Source organism: Fukomys damarensis, unplaced genomic scaffold (genome assembly GCF_012274545.1).
Source record: "Fukomys damarensis isolate Sample0158 unplaced genomic scaffold, DMR_v1.0_HiC HiC_scaffold_25, whole genome shotgun sequence".
Lineage (NCBI taxonomy): Eukaryota > Metazoa > Chordata > Mammalia > Rodentia > Bathyergidae > Fukomys > Fukomys damarensis.
Window position 1 is genome coordinate 33,203,224 of NW_022900937.1, and position 16,993 is coordinate 33,220,216.

The window sequence follows — 16,993 nt, forward strand, 5'->3', positions numbered from 1 at the left end:
ACAAGTGCATCTTTCTAGCACCTCGGCATGTAAAAAAGCAATAAATCCTCTGTACCTATGGAGATATTCAGAGCAAAGTAGAAGTAACTATTTCTATTGTTTTAAATGTTTCTAACTGGTTTATGAGAAATATGATGCAAATATTTTATGAATAGGCAACATGGAAAGACTCTGTAATCGTCTCAGTAGAGACGATAAACCTCTAGGTTGTCCCATACTTAGAAAGAAGTGACACGCATTTATTATTATTATTATTCTTTTATTTATTTATGTTTTGGTACTGGGGCTTGAACTTGGGTCCTTGTGCTTGTGAGGCAGGTGGCGGAACCACTGAGCTAAATCCCCGGCCATGACATGCGTTTTTGAAAAAAATGTAAAAAGCAAACAGGTAGGGAGTGGGCTTGCCACTGCAGGGTACCCTCCTGCAGCAGCCCTCTGGTTCCTGTGGGCTCCATGTGACACGAACCGTGGTAGAGACTTCAGCCTGGATATTTGCCCACGGTGTAATGGTTGGTGATTGCTGCTAGCAGGGTGTTTTCCCGACAGTCTATTTTCATTAGTTTCTCAATATAATACGTGAGCGGCTTGGACTTATGTAACAGACTGTGTGGGTCCTTGTCACTCAACATCACAAAACTTCTGATCTTCCAAAAGTATGATTTTACTGGGCGATCCATCTTTATGCTGTCCCACTTCAAATTCAAATGGAAAAATAGTCCAAATGCAGGTCATAAGCACATGTCCATGGCCTGTTTTTGTTTTTTCTCTCTTCAATCTCAAGAGGAGAAAAAGTTCCTGCAGTGTTTGTTCCCTCCGTTTCCTTCTCCTCCTCTTCCCTTTTCACACAGGGTCACCTTCCTCCCCAAACCTCCCAGTCACAGCTTCCCAATACACAGAGAAGTTCTGCATGTGGCACTGTGAGCTTCTGAAAGAGTGGGTTCTTTCATCAAATTGAACATGTGCATTAAAAAAACTTCAAAAGTTTTAAATGGACACGTAAAAATTGTACATATTAGCCGGGTGTGGGAGTGAATACCTGTAATTCTAGTACACTGGGAGGCTGAGGCAGGAGGATCTCAGCCCAGCCTGGGCAGCTTAGTGACTTAGTGAGAGGCTGACTCAAAATAAAAAGTAAAAAAAAAAAAAAATAATAAAGGCCTGGCGATATAACTTAGTGTGAAAGCCCTAGTTCAATTCCCAGTACTGCCAAAAAGTACATATTCACAGGGTGCCATGTGATATTTAGATACACGCACACATTTTGTAATACTCAAAGCAGGGTAAACATATAAACCAATCACCAGTGTTTACCTTCCTTCCTTCCCTTTTCCTCCTCCTCCCTTTTCTTTTTCGTCTTTCTCCATCTTCTTCTCCTTCTCCTCCTTCTTCTCTCCCCAGCTTCTCTCACTGGGGATTGAACCCAGGGCCTTTGCACTGTGAGCTACACCCTCCACCCTTTTGACAGGGTCTCTCTAAGTTGCTAAGCTGCCCAGGCTGGGCTTGAACTTACAACCCACTGGCCTCACCATCCCAGAGTGCTGGGATTGCTGACCGCCACAGCATACAGTACGTCATTGTCATCTGTAGTCCCCTACCGTGCGATGTCACACCAGAACTTCCGGCTCCTACCTAACTGTAGTTACTTCCTATTGCCCAGTCTCTCCCATCCCCCAACTCCCTACTCTTTCCTTCAGTTTTTCTCAAAGGTGCCTCCTGTGATCAGTGACCTGCAAGGGCTTCTGCAACTCAGGTGAGCTGTCTAAGTTTCAGGAGTGAGCTGGCTGTCTTTAATTTCCTGTGTCCCTTTCTTTTCCTACTGTGACATTGTGTTCTCTGTCTCTGGGATATTTTGTGGTCAGTATCTGGGCCCACTCCTACTGGTGAAGAACAGCCTGTGGCCACTGTGGTAAAACTTAGTGTTTATTTGACCCCACAAGTTCTCGAGCGCCATTTTGGGTACCTTCTGCCCTAGGCTACCAGAAATAGGACATGTATTATATAATAGATTTTAGCTGCTAAAAATGTGCTCCTACTTCACCTGTGTTTACCCTATATCCTGCTTTTTGAAAAGAAAGCTAAGCCATAAAGACAGTGGGTCTGGTTCTTTAAGTACTAGCCCGAGTATATAAATTACATGCATTTGATTTGCCTCTACTGTGACTGGGTTAAAAAGATCCAGGAAATCAGAATTGAGAGGATCCCAGTAGGAGCCAGAAAGCCTCACAGTACATGCATATTTCTTTCAATTCTGCTGCCCTCAAAGAATTCTTGCCTGAAGTCAAGTCAATGGCCACAAACTAGGTGAGATTAACAGTGAAGAGATGGGGCTGGGAATTTAGCTCAGCGGTTCGGTAGCCTGCCTTGCAAGCACAAGGACCCAAGTTCAATCCCTGGTACAAAAACAAAACAAAACAAAACAAAACAAAACAAAACAAAAAAATAGCAAAGAGAAATTAAAGAGAGCCAATTCCTAGGTCCATATCTGAGCTCCATGAGACAGTTGTAGAGATGACCGAGAGGCATTTGACTGGGCGAATTTCAAGTCAGTCGATTGGCCCTTAGTAATGAGGATTGGAACTTCAGGACCGATCTGGGTGGTGGGGTTGGCTAGGTTGCACTTCTCTGCCAAGAGTGCTAAGCTCCAAGGTGGCAGAGCCCTGCCTTGGCAGAGTCGTCCCTGTGTGGGGATGCCAAGCCCATTAGAACTGGAAGGCTTTGAGTAACCCGTGAATCCAACCTCTTCACCCTGACAAGAGCAGAGAGAGCGGGGATGACAGGGTCTGAGCCACCCTCAAACCACACATGAAGGTGGTTCCAGCTGGACCCTGTCACACAGGCATCACTGCTGACGTCAACTATGGTCGCACAGTCTCAGGATGTAAGAACAGGAAAAAGAAAAAAGGAAAGATGACTACATGTTCAGTGCTTGATGAGTAAGCAAAGTGTGGATAAATGAAGCCTCCCTGGGACACGGGTCATTTTTAATACTTTGGTTAGAAAGTAGAGGTTCCCTATGCCAGGCCACCTGCCAAAATCAGAAACTGCTGAGAGGAGCGTTTCTGACTTTTGGTGGAGACCAAGGAACTGAGGAAAGGAAAAATCTTTACTGGTGAAGTCTTTAACCATACTCCTCATTGCCCCTATTAAATAAAGGAATCAGGGGCAGGAACAGGCAGGGGTGCTCATAATGCCAGAAAGTTAGAGGGGACAGAGTCAGGGACAAAAGGGAAGAGGCAGGTGTCAGAGGGGAGAGAACAGAGGAAAGACTACATGAATGGTGGTTTATTAAAAACAGCTATTTCTCTAGTGCCGATTGTCTAATTGGTGACCTCACATTTCACTGGCACCTTTGAGGCTAAAAGAAATGATCCAATCCATATTTTCTGGATTTTGAAAAATGTAAAGCAGGAAATGCAAGGTTCCAAAGGCTCTGCAATTCCTTGTATGTATTCTGCATCTGGTCTTTAGGACGTTGCTATTTACAATTTGGGTTATCTGTAATGGGCCAAATGACTCTTCTAATTCATGCAAAACACTCCATACAGGTAGGGGTGCCATGTGGCTCTGTGCTCAGAAGTGACTTTTTTGTGTCACAAATCTGACCTTGTCCCCGTCCCGTCGTCCCCCTGATCAGATCCTGTCCTGATCATTAACTCTGAAGCCTGAGGACCAGGTGGCCCAGCCCGTTTGTAAACAGGTGTGTTAGCCTGTCCCCGGGGGCAGACATGACACTTCTTGGCTTGCACTGTGGGGGCGGGTCTCTGAGGGAGAAGGGTTGTTTTTGAGCTAACAAAATCCCAGTAACAGCGTATTAGCTAAAAAACATTTGGGCAGAAAAAACCAGCTCCTTTCTTCTCGGTACTATGAAAGGAATTGGAAAAGACACTGGGAGATTCACAATACAAATTTGGTGGAAGATTTCATACATTTAATTCAGAACCAAAAGTGTCATATTCAGCAAATGAGGAGTAAGAGTAATAAATTAAATCAAAATTTATTTGAGCAAATTATTAACATTTTCTTTCCTGTTTTATACAAGTAGCTAGCATCAACCACTACTTGCTTTATGTAATCTCAGAATTCCATTTTTAAGCAAAGACATGTGGCTTTCTGATGCTTGAGCTACTTAAATCTCCAGACTCTGAGAGAATATAAAATGCTAATTCCAACATAACTTGTCTTGGGCAGGATTTAATGACAAAAATCTTCATTCTGAATAGGCAGATATGTTCCGTTGGATTGGACTCTTGAAAATGTGGTAGTATTCCTCAAAAGGGTCTGAAATACATGCCCACTTTGTATGTAATTTGAATTCGTCCCCTCCTCTTTCTCTGCAGCCAGTGGTGGGCAGGGTGACCCATTCAGCTGCCCTGCTATGTCTGCAGGTGGCAGGGCTGGGCCCTGTCACAGGCCAGGGATGGGATGAACGCCCAGTCTGGAGAATGGGCCCCAGTCAGTAGTCTGAGCCTTAACCATGCTGTACCTGAAGTGTTCCCTTCTCGATCTCTGATAGCAAGAGCTTCAAAATTGGTTCACAGAGACCTGACATTTACCACCACTGCCCCCCTCCATATAGTAGGCTATTTGCTGTCTTTGGCTTTCCCAGGTACAAGGATAGAAGGCCAATTCCCACCCTTCCTCTATACAGAGGGAAGGAGCAGCCAGTGTGATGTGACAAGGATGGCGATTAAAGATCAGCCACGTGGAACCCTGCAACGCGGGACTCTCCAGCTCTAGATTTCATAAGAGGGCCATAGGCTCAAATCATGTATTTCATTTATAAAGAAATGCGGGTGAGACAATGCTGTGCAATTGGAGGCTAATTTTCAGTATGATCACTTAGATTCCTTTGGTGCAAACCATCCAAGCAGGAGAAATCGAGGCTCAGAACATTCCTCTTCTTCATTCAGAAAATGATGTAAGTTATCTCAAAATATATTCAAAGAAAAGCCAGTGGAGAAGTATTTGTAACGACCTTTGTCAAAAAGTTCCTAATTGAAAAATGCCACGCTAGCGGGAGGTAGGAAGGGAGTAGGCTTGGAATATTTCAGAAACCCCTATCCTCTCACCCTGCAACTGAAGGATAAACATGGAGATTAATGGCCTGACTCCTTAAAGGGCAAGCAGTGATTTCACTCAGGTCTTTCTCTGGACAGTGCATGCAGTAGGGGCTTAATATGTGCATGCTGCATGAATGACTTACTTAGGGGTGTAGGAATAGAGGGAGGAGCTGACTTGAAGGAGTCAGGCCCCGAGCCTTCGATGTTAACTTTGGTGCTTTATTTTCCCTATGAGAAGACACTAGGAATCCCTGGCCTGCCCCCACGGCTGCTGACTCCAGCTGGTCTCTCCCTGAACTCTTCTAAAATGCAGACTCTAAAAATAATTAGTAAATTTGCAAGAAGGTTCAGAGGGATGGAGAACAAAAGAGAGTCTTGCTGGCCCAGCAGCTGAGGCATCCCAGTGGGGTGAGGATGTCACCCCCTGCTTGGGCCCCCGAGCAGGGTCCCCAGGGTCCTGCACAAGCCCCAGGGCCTCTCTTGCAGCTTCAGAGACCTGCCTTGGTGCCCCACATCAGCCATTGGGGGCCACTGCTTCTACTTTACGGGGTGCACTGCATCTTGGGGAAGTGCTCCAACAACGAGAGGAATGGACAGGGTTAAATTCATAACATGGTACTTATTCACACCACATTAGCCATAGGGACACTGCAATTAGGCATAAAATTTTATTCGTGTGATAATATACTTCCAACTCTCAAAAAGAGCCAGTCAAAGAGGAATTTCCCTTAGAAAACAAAACCCAAAACAAAACCAGTTTACTCTTGGGGGTAAACAGCACAGTACTAGTAGAGCAGCTATTAGCCCTGGCCCCAGCCTATTGTATGTGAGGTTAAAAAAAAATCAGCTTAAACTCAGAAAATGCAAACCATGCTGATTTCTCCTATTGACCACTGAAAAATCAGAATCCCAGAATCCCAGAGGGTAATACACCTTGCTGCTCTCTGCTCTGAGTTAGCTGCCAAGTGCATGTGATCTGGGTCATGAAGGAAGCCAGCAAGTCTGTCTGCAGAACAGGCGACGGAGGAAGCCACCCCAGCTGCCATGAGCTCACAGGCAGGACGATTCCATCTTTCCAGCCCTTCATCCTATAATGACCGCCTCCCCACAAAACTGGTGATGAGAAAGTGCTTTCCACAACTCAGACAACAAACAGCTGGATGGATGCCAAAGGACCATACATCTGTGGTCTACCGTGCCCTTTTTAATCAACTTCCTAATTAAAAAATGCCATGCTGGCATGAGGTATGAAGGGAGTAGGCTTGGAATATTTCAAAAAAATCACATCCCCTAATCCTGGGGTTGCTGGAAATCTGTGTTCTTACAGATGTTTATGAGTTTTCCTGGTTCAGAGATAGAATCAATTTGCTTGCGCCTGGCCCTCAAGATGTATTAAATTTATCCTGAAGGAAACTGGTTTCTGAAAAGCTCTCTGCCCAGATGCATTAGCCAGGTGGGAGTTTCAGTGAACCAGAGGGTCCACTAGCAGATGCAGCATTGATTTCTGAATGTTCACAATCTCGCAGGCAGCTCCAGAGCAGACTTGATTTGATGGCTCTCTATGGGGTGCCCTGCAGACTCGATTATCTCCACCACCAGTCTGGCTAGCATTGTTTCATGGCGACAACGCTCTGTGCTTTGAGCTCCTGCTCAGATGGGCTAGGCAATGCATGGACCAGGGAGGGAGACTGAACCAAATCCACAGCAAACCTCTGAGAATAGCTCATTGCTGTCAGGGTTCAGAGATGTGGCAGCCCTTGGAAATGGGAGCAATGCTTACTTTTGAAAAAAGCATTCTGTGGGGTGTCATGAAAATACATTCTGCTCCAGGTAGTGATAAATAATGGCATGAAGGTCCTACCCCAGACAGGATTGAAGCTAGAAAGGCCATAAGGAAAACCTTTGTCCATGTACAAAAAATTAAAAAACAAACAAAGCCCCCTCCCAATACATTTTTCATCCTTGAGTGATTTGCTTTACGGACCTAAGCCTCAAAGACCACACTTAAAAATTTCTCAAGCAAATGTCCAATATCCTTGAGATAATTTTCTTTAAAGCAATCTGACTGTGCTATCTAAGCAGCCAGACTTCAGTAAAAGGCAGTCAGTATGTAATGTAAAGTCATAAAGTTCTTTCAAGTATATTAACGAGTGCACATGTACATTGGGCAGCTCCACACAGCACACACGCTGACCCCATGGCTCCAAGACATAGCCTACACACCACCCTATCCCCACTGGCATCTTAAAAACACATCTATCCATGCACTCCCCAAACCACTGAAGAGATTTGTTACACATTCCTAAGAGTGCAAAATTCATCATGGCATGGAAATTTAAAGGAAATAGGGTCGAGTAACATTTTGGAAGGAAGATGATTTGTATTTTCTTCATTCCCAAGCAGTGGGAGCCCTACTGAGGCAACAGCCTGCACCATGTATGGCCCAGGACAACCCCACAGACACAGAACATTCTAATGTAAGACCACCCCCCCCCCCCGCCACTCAGGGTGGCTGTCACAAAGCCCCGGTGTTAGGGGCTGATATTTTGGGATCTCATGGACAGATTAGACAATTTTTGCTATGGAAAGCTGCATTTCCTTCCAAAGTTGGTCTTCAACCTAACAGCAAGACTGAAACAAGAAAAAAAAAAAAAGAAATCAAATTTTCAGGCTGGCTTATATCAAACCACATTTCCAGCTCTAGGACTTTTCATTGTCTTCCAGGGCAAGCTCTTCTCCTCTCCATAGAGCCCAGGAAGTAACATTACAACCAGTGGCATAAAGTAACTCTGTCAAGTGGAAACTCACAGGACATAATTTTGGCCCTGAAAACATTAAAGCTGGACTTCTGTGGGAGGCAGCGAGGCACAAAGAAAGTGTTATGCACAGTGACATTCAATTCCCCCTCCTGCTTCTAAGCAGACCAGCTAAGGTTAAAGACAAAATGATATTTTGCCCCAAGAAAGTTACAATCTATCATAAAATGAAAAGGAGTTAATCATAGAAAGCTTGACTCAACTTTGGAATGAAATGCAGCAATGAAAACATAAGTATTACTTTTTTCTCTAGGAGTTTATGAATCTGAGAGCAATTTGGTATTTATTACTGTAGGCTAAATGTGTTTAAAACTCTATTCTTTCATCGTTCTAGTTTACCAGCAAATCTAAAGATGAAATAGAAAAAAGTGTATGTATATACACTAAAGAATATTAATAAATAGAAAGTTCAGTTAATAGGCAAACAATGGAGCTGGATATGAATATTCAGAAACTTGCAATATGACCAAAAAATGATCAGAACCAAGTTTCACAGCTTTATGTGAAGGGTTAATATGTTTTCCAATGCCTTCTGCTTGAGCTTGAGGTACACTGAAGATATTTTTGTTTCATTTTTGGAAAGGCATAGTTTTCTAAATAGAAGAAATCACACCCTTCCTCCCCAAAAGTTGTATTTTCTGTCAAATATTCACTGTCATTGTCTAAATCAAGCTAAAGTAGAACAACATTTTTAATTCTGAAAAATAAAAGCCAAGTCTAAGCATTAAGTGAGCTAAAATATTCAGGAAACTGCAGAAATACAGTTGAAGTCTAATAATTTATACTTAGGTTCCACCTTAAAAACAGATGAAATAATTAGGTCAGTTAAAATGAATGCCTTGCCTTTTTAAGGAGAATTGTTAAGAGAGGATAGAAGTATTTATCGGCGAAGCCCCCCCGCAAGATAGATGTTGATTTCACTAAATATTAAAACACCCATGTTGCAGCAGAGCCCCAGAATTATATAAGAAACCATGTTACTCATGACAATAGAAAATTGGGGTTCCAGCAGCTTGATTCTCACTTTTCAACTCAGGAAACTGATTCGCAAAATGATCTCTATTTTTCTGAAAAGGTCTGAAAATATCAAAGGTTGTGCTCATTTTCCTATCTCCAATCTGTAGATTCTACAGATTGATGATAACTTCAGTTTGGTTTTCACCACCTCCTCCAGTGAGTTGCTGGTTAAATAAACTAAAATCTTCTCCCAGCTAGGAAAAATATACACTAGTCAAAACTAATTATGTCTGGGCTTTCGTTGCCACACCGCTTGCTAATTTTGCTGGTCTCCGTATACTGTTCCAGAAAATATTAATTAGCCACGTTGAATAATGGCTGCTGTAAATTTCTGAAAACAATTATCTCTAAACAGTTAATTTTCACTTCAGACTTATGCACGGGAAGATGGATACAGCGGCCACCCCAAGCCAACAGTAAATGACTATTCTTTTGTTACTGACCATAAGGAGTTGAACTTTGCTCCACTTTGGAAAAGCGGAGCCACTGCTCTGGAAACCACAGGAGGACAGGACATATTTACCTGGAGGGGGTGTCAAAGACAGACCTGAAGAACTGCACAACAAAGTAGTCCGAATGGATCCTCTGCGCCCGTAATCCCACACGGCACCATCAGCTCAAGCCAGCCTCTGACAACCGGTCCTTCCCACGGCAGCCACCCCTGCCTTCCATCTTAGGGACTCACCCAGAAAAATCCTCCAGCCTGCTCCACGACTACAAAACTCTTCTAATGCTTTTGAATGCCCACCATTTGTTCTCCATTCATCCAATCAACTTTCCACTGCACATCTCTCTCTCTCTCTCTGTCTCTCTCTCCTCTCTCTCTCTCTCTCTCTCTCTCTCTCTCTCGGCGCGCAGACCCGGGGCCACTTCTCATCTGTATGCTAATTATTTTGCCACATGGACAAAAGTAATAATGCTTTCAGACAGAAAACTAACAGGCCTGAAGTTGGAGATGGAAATTAATAAGTTGACACCACTAAACGACGGGGAGACGGGCATGCTGCAGCGCCCTGCCTGGTTGGTAGCACGCAGACTCCATCCAAAGGCAGCAGACAGGCAGCCCTGGGCTGCCAATCCTGCCCCGGCTGTGGGAACCAAGCTCCGCTTTCCTCAGAGACCACAGCACTGCAGCAGAATAACACTGGAGCACAGTGCTGACTTACCCTGGCTCAGGCTGCGGCCGCTAAGCAACACAAAACATATCCATTTCCTCAAATCCTAACACAGGAGGGAACTTCACTGCTGATCTAGGTATTTTTTTTTTTTCAAGCTACAGCTGTGGATGAAAGCAGCGATTTCTAACATTCCTGTTTATTAAGCTTGCAATACAGTCAGACCAGATTGGGATGAATGCTACAGGCTTCTTACATTGTACCCACAGGCCCCTAAATCTCTGGAGCAGAATGTGTATCATGTGTGGTGCTGTATTTAATGTAATAGATGAGAACTGTAAATACCAGAGTCAGACTGTTCACGGCTACCGCCGAGGCAATACATCTAAAAATATCTCCCCTATCACTGATGTTATTGTAAATTCATGCTGTGGCCAGAGAAACCTCACAAAAGTCAGCTGAACCTACAGGGTTTTAAATGGTACTACTGCTTAACATAGAAACAAAACACAAAGAGATTCGCAGACCTCCTCCTACCACTTCTGGAGATGGGAGAATGGAGACTCAAGAGTTAACTTTAAGTGATTCTTAAAATCTCTTTTGGCTTGCCAGCCGCACCATATTATTCTGTTTTAGTAGAAGCTCCTTTCTCAGTTTCTTTAAAACAAGAGACAGAACTGTTTCCCTAAGAAAGTTGCACGATTAAGCCTCTTAGTATTTTTTGCAGGAAAAAAAATCAGAAAAAGTTTATTCTGCAAAGCAAGACCCAGTAAGGATTCAAAATACAAAGGAGAGCACAGGTAGTTGATTTTCATTATCATCTTTCTATTTTTTAAAAGTGCTGGTTTTATAAATGGCTTCAGAGTCCAGCAATAAATGCTCTGCTCCACTGGTAACTCTACCATCACGCTTGGCAAGTCTCTCTCTGGTAACACTCCGGGCTCCAAGGCTCCGGTAAATCATAAAGGCCACCTTAGCACCTCCCCCTCCCCCAGAAGCTCGCCGTGAACGCACACACTCCTGTTTAACAACAACTCCAGCACCATGCAGACAAGAGGCCCACGGAGGTGGACGGAGGGGCAACTCCGGCTGCAAGCCGGGCCATTGTTGCTGTTTGTGTACCAGACCACGCGATGCTAAGAAGTGCTGTAATGTGCAATCAGACAGGAGCCAGAGATGGCCAGGTGGAAAAGCAGCTTTCTGCTGAAGTACTTCAGAGCATATCTGTAATAATTCTCAAAGGCTAGGAGCTGCACCAGTCAGGCAAATAAAAAAACCCCACATGTCACCTTGAAATAAAAGGAAAGAGGTACCTTTTTGTGCAAGAGCTGGTAGCCATGGAGCTCAGGGCTTCTCTGCAGTCTGTTTCTCACTCACGCATCTCTGTCTGCCATGGGGAGCTCAGTGCACGTGCTGGTCACAGCTCCCCCTGGGCTTCCATCCTGTGCACCCCACCCGCCAGGACCCTCTCCCTGCCAGCTCTCTTTCCACAGTGAGAGGTGAAGGCAGAGACACGCAAGAGACCCACACAGAACACAGCACTAACTGTGGCTTCCGTGGGGAGGCTGACACGGAAGTCCCGAGTTACCAAAAACACCTCTTGTAGCTCCCAAAGGTAATTCCTCTGAAGCTGGAGTCTGGCTGGCGCATGGAGACCAGACTCACTGGTTCCTACACAGGGTCCAGCTCCCTTCCCAGCCAGCCCTGCCGGGAACCACCGCAGTGTGCAAACAAGCAGGCTTTCCAGGGAGTACCCTGAGCCATTCCATCTCCACGGCACAAGACCCCCCACTTCCCTTGGATATGCCCTCCCCCTCCCAACTTTCCTGATGACCCCACATAGGGAGTAGGGATTCTTTTTTTCTAAGAGAGATACATTGTAGGAAATTTTTATTAACAGAAAAACCCAATACAGTAGGGTTGATCAGTGATTTTTCGTACAATAAATAAGCATTGGTGCCTACTTTCTAGTTTTATAACACCTGGCTTACATTTTCTCTGCCATCTCTGATACTTCTGTGGATACCCCGAGGACCCATTAGGATGTCAATGCCAAAAACAGTTTCACTGTGGAAACATGCATAGAAAAATCATTGTGTATGCTTGAACAATGCAGGTGTGAAGGAGGAACAGAGAGGAGACAGAGAGGCGAGAGACAAACAGGGACAGAGTTAAAGAGAGAAGGGACAGAAGATGGGGGGGCAGAAGGAGGGAAGAGAGAGAGAGAGAGAGAGAGAGAACACAAAGATACTCCAAAGTGAGCCACGTTGCCTGAAACAGAATCTATTGATGGAAAAGTGTACAGCTCTTAAAATAACCTGATAGCGAGTAAATCATTAAAAAGTGGAGTATTTGATATTACTCCCTCTATAAGTAATGGTCACTAGAAGCAGAATTCTTAATATGTGAGGTATGGCAATTTTCAATGTCTTTTTTCATATAAGCCACATGGTGTTGGTTCATGACCCTCCCACACTTCTCCCCACCAAAAAAAAAAATCTATGCTATATATTATTTTTAAAGCTTGTAATATTTTTTGGTGTTAGTTTGGAATAATTGTAGATCAGTTTCAGATATAGAATTGTAGGACAGAGCACAGTAGGGTAAAACTTAGCTTGGTGCAAAACCTGTTAATCATTTCTCAGTTTTTGTTCAAGTTTATCCTCTGTGACTCCTTTCTGAGGAATATTTAAGAGATTTTTTTAAAAAAAGAGAAACAGACATTCATGGAAAGGGCTCTTTAAAAAAACCTTGACAATAAGAGCATGCAAAATGCCATAGGAGTCAAAGCAAGCTGTGGAGTAAATTGGCAGTGAGATCCAGCACCCCTGAAGTTCTCTCTTGGAACCTGCCATTCATCTGCTCCCTGGACAGAGTTCTGGGGAGACACCACATCAAGGTAGACTTTCTGGCCAAGTACCAGATGCATTTTAAAAAAATGGTTATTGATTAGAAATTGCAATCTTGGACTAAAGGGGGCACCCAGCTGAGCCCAATTCCAACTCCAATCAAAAAAAGCATTTTAGTTTTCCTTCTTATCCACAGAATAGATTTTCTTATGTAAAATACCTGAGAGTGTGTAAAACTTTGTGCTGTTAGAAGTTAAACATGTGGCCACTGCATCTCGTGATAAGTAAACAAAGTATCGTAGAGGACATGGTAAGTATTTTTAAAACAATGTCTGTTCCTCAGATTGGATTAGTTAGCGGATTTTTCAATGTCTAGCTCATGCTTGTGACATTAAAATATTTTTTCTTAACAAAATTAATTTTTTCATAGAAGTAATTAGCTTTCCAAAGTCACACACATTAAGTATTCCTAAAGCCAGATGAACAAATAATCAGATTATCAAGTCAACATTTTGAATTTTAAGTATAATTTTAATAAATAGAAAAACTTTTAAAAAGCTTTGAAATTGCAAAATAACTTCTTTCTTTCTCCTAATCATTGAAAATTGACAAAGAAAACAAGACAGAAATCATCAGATAGTGAAATCTCTGGTTTAGGAATAAACAAAAGCATAAAGTATTTTTCAAAAGGTAAAAATATATAAATCAGGTGAGCTAGACAACAGGATCAATGAAAACAAAACATTAAAGAACACTCATTCTCTGAAAATATCCACATATTTAAAAAATCAAGCCCATACAGCTTTTGTTATCCCAAAGAAGACTGTGCACTTTTATCCCTTTAAGAAGTTTTGTATATCACTCATACATAGTCACAAATAATCAGGCTTTCAACCTCCAACCCAGCTTTAGCATAAATTTATGAAGCTGGCATAAGTTATGGCACCAGATGCAAGTTTTGCTCAGGGGAAGTTGACATTTAGGTTTCCTGCATACTCCCTGTCTTACTGAAACACCAGATAAACCTGGGTCTTCTTTTCAAAAGTGAAATCATATTAAAACCCACTAATATTTAGATAAAGATTTTTCCATTTGAAAAGTGTCAGTGTTTATATTCTTTTAACTCGCAATTATGCATACACAAGTAATTTCTCCCGATTTATATATGCTTGGTAAAATTTTGAACATAGGGTAAAATGTGTATGTAATGGCAGCTGGAAGGTCTTTACAAAATAAAACTCTTCAAGCAGGGAGATCTGAGCTGCCACCATCTTCAAAACACCCAATTGTGACCGTAAAGGCTGCTCCTACTTCTACCTCAATGAGCAACATCATTAGGGTGATGAAAGCGAGCTATTTTCACATTGCCAGTAAACCTGTAGGAAGCCAGCCCCCTGCTCAATGCAATCGCTATCAGCCGCGGACAGCTCCCGGTGCTGAAAGGGAGGCAGAGGGACTCTGCTCACAATGGCTCGCTCCACCAGCTTTGAAAAATCACAGTAAAACTGAATGAGGTGGCAAGTGCTCGGGCTGAATAGCACTGTCTGCTGAACAATAGCAGCCAGCTCCAAATCCTACCATAATCACGTTAATGAGATTAATCAGTGAATTAGCAGCAGTCAAAAGTCAGGGAGGCAAGGAAGAATCCAACCAAGATTGGTAATTAACTTTTTTGTGGGGGAGGGAAGAAAGAAGAATAAACTGCTACCTTTTAGGTTTTCTAGAAGTTGAAAATGTTGATTCACAGGTCTAGAAGACTGTAGGTAAACAGGAAAAGCAAAGGAATAATCTTTCCTATTACAATGCACATCCAGGTATCATGTTCCTGTTGCTTGAATTATTATCTTTTAAGGAAGCTGATACCACTTTCAGCAATCTTCATAAACTATCCAGGTTTTATGCCTTTAAACTTTCTTAAGCATTTAATTAGTATCTTAATGAATTTATTTCTCAAGCTAAAAATACAAAAAATGGCTGATTAAAAAAGAAAAGATTATATAACAGTGGCCACTGCCTCGGAAGGTCTGTACAAATCTTTTAAAGTGTCACTGAGAGCTGTGCTATCACACAAATATATCAGAAGTCTTTGCTTGTCTGGAATAAAGAATATTAAGCATTAAAGTATAACTTCAAGGAGACTTTTAACCAATTGACTTACTGCACCTGAGGTGATTGGATCATATGTGTTCCTTCAGGTCAATTGGGGGAAAAAACCACACATGCCAACTTCCTTTATCTGAGATATGCCATTTAGTAAGCATTTGTATTGTACAATCAGCATTTGAGCTCTAAGTTTTTGAGAGGGGAAAACTTATAGGAATGCAGTGGCATTGTTTTCGGGAGGAATATTGTGCCAAAGCACTTTCATCTGAACAATAATCATATTTTTCCTATATGTAAGACATGCTTTTACTATGTATTGGAAAAGCTTAATAACTTTTATGAAGTTAAACATTAAAAAGGCTCTCTCATGTCTGTAAGGATAGTGGTGTGATGCTTTTGTCTGTAATGTTAATTTTGCTCAGTAAAGATATAAACACTTGAACAAAAAATCTCTAATGTAAAATATTTTTGCAATAATTAAGCAAATAACAAAATGTCTAACTTACAGTTTTTAGTGGTATAAGAAAGTATCATGAATAAATGAATGATAAATTCAGAATCTATAGTGTATATTTTGTATAGCTAACTCTCAGGAGTATCCTAGAGCCTTGTTCTGATCTCTCTTGAAGCTAAAAAGTATGCAGCTTAAACTTTTAGTTTATCCATATAAGTGGCATTAAAAGACATTTCTGTTAGAAGTGAAATGCTGTTTCATTATTATGAACTTCAAACATTGAGGTTACTGTTCAAAATCTTTATTTGAGTTTCTCAGTTTAAACAATATAAATCAAGTTTCTTCTTAGAATTAGACAAATACAACAGTACATCAAGGATATCTAATATTTTAGGAGCCCTTATATGAAATTGTCTACTTCATCTGCAACATAAAGTCATCTAACAAAGTCTTTGGGAAGTTTTTGTTTCAGTGGTCTCGTGTCACCCAAGTACTACACATGCAATAAGTTTTGTTGTGTTTTTATAAACAACATTAGTTAAGACATGCAACCTAATACCCATTTTGCTTTAAAGACAGAGTTTGGTGATTACAAGACCTCTAGCTCAAGAAGCTTTCAGCTACCAGTCACACTAGAAAAATAACTTTAAAAAGGAGCAAACAATAGGATTGCAGCACAAGCCCTTGAACTATGGTAAAAACAGATTCTGTCCACTAAGTCCAAAGAATTAACCTAAGGAATATCACGTACCTCACACCATGACCACACGGCTCACAAGTGACAGCAAGTTCAATTTTGGTAACTGTGCTGGCTCAAAACACACACAGAGAAGCGAGAACCCTGTTCCTCCTCACAAGTTGGAGAGGACGAGGAGCGATAGCATACCACCGACAGGCAGAAAAGGCTGCTTTTGTCTTCAGTGAATATTGATATCATAACCCATAGTCCAGGGAATAAAAAAAATTGAAATACACCCACCAACAACGGGTGAAAAACCAGGGGCTTCACCAGGGCTGCAGGGAAAAGCTCTCTCGCTCTGTTTAGTGTGCGGTAGCTTAGGGGAAAACAATGTCGCCTGGGTACGAATGACAAATGCAGTACGATAGGCTCGCGGGCCTAAGGGATCGGTTTCACTTCCACATCCACCCCCTAATGCACGCAGCCCCACTCATCCTCTCCGAGGCTTTTTTTTTCCACTTTTTTTTTCACAAGCTCCAAATCCCCGGCATATGACCTTCTGTTAAATAGATAAAAAAAAATTGCTTATCAGTCATGCAAATGAGGCTGAATTCATTTTCCACAACAGATGGCCTCATAGATAATGATGATGGAAGAGAGAAAATTGAATGTCTCTCACAAGGTGGCCATGGCAACCGAGAGCAGAATAATATCAATAATAAGCTCACTGCATAATAAGGTTGTCAGTCCTACAAATCAAAGTCTCCAGCTAAATCAGGTATACCACCCCAGCTAGTTACCAGGTAAATAATATATAGATATAATATGTGTTTTTCAGTGACCGTGAAACAAGCCAGAATTCCAAGCCACTCTCCGTGGGAGTGGGGGTGGGGGGAGGGG

General features: G+C 42.3%; 1 protein-coding gene across 16 annotated transcripts in view; it reads right to left on the reverse strand.

Annotated features, from left to right (window-relative positions):
• Myt1l (myelin transcription factor 1 like) overlaps window positions 1-16,456 on the reverse strand; it is a 382,656-nt gene extending 366,200 nt beyond the window's left edge. For 6 of the 16 annotated variants that reach the window (XM_033756162.1, XM_010629093.3, XM_033756161.1 and 3 more), the window contains exon 1: window positions 11,322-11,700. The gene's annotated coding sequence lies outside the window, so the exon portion shown is untranslated. The other 10 variants (XM_033756163.1, XM_010629092.3, XM_010629094.2 and 7 more) reach the window with 6 other exon arrangements.
• Window positions 16,457-16,993: the final 537 nt, after the last annotated feature.